The following is a 2,500-nucleotide window of genomic DNA, read 5'->3' as shown; positions in this document are numbered from 1 at the left end:
TATTTTGTCTCTATTTTTATCGTTGATTCGGCATTACGAGATCTAAATTTATGAAGATGATACACTAGAATAACATTTTATTGCGTTTTTAAAAGATATATATGTTAAATTATAAGTTTATAGGAGGAAAAATTGTGTTATAGCACGATATTATCGCGAAATTGTAACAAGGAACTATGGATAGCGTTCGGGAAGAGGGAAAAATCGCAAAATATTTGAAAATAATATACTTTAATTATTGATGAAGAATATTTTCATCTGCCACATAACCTCAAACTTCTTTTAGACAAATCTTTATCTTAAATCTTCTCTCCAACCGAGTTTTTCCACTAAATATATGTATATCAATAGGTAACTATGTTATTTTGACGTTGCCATCTACCTATCTATATATTTATCTTTATTCACATACGCACACACACACACACATATACATATATAGAGAGATAGAAAGATAGATAGATAGATAGAAAGATGGAGAGATATATGCTTATACAGTGTATACGTAAATGTAAGTGTGTGTGTGTGTGTGTGTGTGTGTGTGTGTGTGTGTGTGTGTGTGTGTGTGTGTGTATGTGTGTATGTGAATATACATACATACATACACACACACCATATATTTATGTGCATATATATATATATAGACACACACACACACACACACACACACACACACACATATATATAGATATAGATAGATAGATAGATGGATAGATATATGCATATACAGTGTATACGGAAATGTAAGTGTGTGTGTGTGTGTGTGTGTGTGTATATATATATACATATATTTATGCACATAAATATATGGTGTGTGTGTTTGTATGTATGTATATTCACACACACACACACACACGCCCACATATACATACATATATATGTGTATATATATATATATATATATATATATATATATATGTGTGTGTGTGTGTGTGTGTGTGTGTGTGTGTGTGTGCGCGCGCATGTGTGTGTGTGTAAACAATCTCACATCAGCAGTGGCGTACATAGATATTTGGGGACTTTGGGTCTATTCCTTGTGGGAAACATATATAATTGAAAAATCATAGATTTTTTACTAGTTTGACCTTTGACAAATAATAATTTCAAACTGTACAAATATTTAGAATTAAGTTGAATTAAAAATATATATATATATATATATATATAATAATCACGCAAAGTTCTTAATGATTAATATCATTATTGTCTACATCGACTAGAAAATACATCTCTTCTGCAATAGAATTACACAGTTACCCGTAGGTGCTCTTAGAAGCAAAACCATTAATTTCATTAATAAAAATCATATGTGAAATATAATTACAAAACCATTGATTTCACAAATGAAAATCGTATATAAAACAGAATTAGGAAACGAAGCAAGTAAACCGTCACGTTTCGAATGAAGTGAAACTCTTCTTCCTTTGCGTTCGTTAATCATTATTTCATCAGCTGGGTCCGAGCCACTGCAGGGCATCATAACTAATTCTTGCAACGTGTCCGGATTTTAAGTTGGTGTAATGGGTACGTCCCTTGTTGAAATTATAACTAAATCTATGGAAGCTAAGGAATCGAATACCAGTTTCATTTACCCGGGAGATGAGAGAAATCGACGCGTTTATAAGGCGTGAGATTAATCGCCGTCTAAAATCTGGGAAATGTTGGAGTTCTTTTATATCAAGACATATTTGATAGGGGGATAAAGGGAAAAGGAACAATGGACTTTCATTTGTGTAATTTATAATTGGTGCTAGCGTATGAGCGTGTATGTATGCGGCTGTACATGTATATCTATATGCTTACAAGAGTGCATGCGTGTGCAAATGTTTGTGTGCGTGTTTAATTATGCACGCGTGTTTGTAAGAGCACATGCTGGACCGCAAGGAATGTCTGATATCGATTGTCCTCGAACTGCGGTGATGATAGAAAAGTCATGAAGATTATTGGACCTTTCAAAGACATGCAGATTAGGATACGTATACCCACGCACAACCTAACGAAAAAAAATAAAGATAACGAGACAAACTACCCGCAAGAAAATCACACACAAACAAACAAACCCAAAGGCAATGCACAGCAAGCAATAACCAAGCAAACAAAATGGCTTAAAATTGAACTAACACAACTCCCCCCCCCCAAAAAAAAAAAAAAAAATCTCAGACCGCGTAAACCAGAGGCCGATACTCTGCGCGAAATTTACTCCATCGTCGGAGTGTTTGCCCCGCGTTGCCAAGGGAGGCCGGGGCAGGTCGACGTGTAGCGCCGTGATCTGGGGAGCCGAGTGTGCAGTGTGAACGTGTATTTGGGGGTGTCAAGGCCGAAGGAACCGCTGTTTTATCGGCATATCTTTGAGGTTAAATTCGAGTGTTGTTGCCAGTGCGTTTGGAGGTCCTCCTAACAGTGTGTGGCGAGTATGTTCTTAGTGGGCTGGATAAGACATACAAAAACGTGCTTACATACATGTCTATATAAATGTGTATGTGTGGAAATATATCATATA

The 2,500-nt window shown here is 35.6% G+C and overlaps 1 protein-coding gene across 1 annotated transcript in view; it reads left to right on the top strand.

Annotated features, from left to right (window-relative positions):
* Nucleotides 1-2,249: 2,249 nt before the first annotated feature.
* Nucleotides 2,250-2,500, top strand: part of LOC125041204 (golgin subfamily A member 6-like protein 2) — a 30,367-nt gene continuing 30,116 nt past the window's right edge. The window contains exon 1 of the mRNA XM_047636043.1: nucleotides 2,250-2,353. The gene's annotated coding sequence lies outside the window, so the exon portion shown is untranslated. The remainder of the gene's footprint in view (nucleotides 2,354-2,500) is intronic.

This window comes from Penaeus chinensis, chromosome 30 (assembly GCF_019202785.1).
Source record: "Penaeus chinensis breed Huanghai No. 1 chromosome 30, ASM1920278v2, whole genome shotgun sequence".
NCBI lineage: Eukaryota > Metazoa > Arthropoda > Malacostraca > Decapoda > Penaeidae > Penaeus > Penaeus chinensis.
The sequence above is the reverse complement of the archived record's forward strand: the minus strand, read 5'-3'. Positions and strand labels throughout refer to the sequence as shown.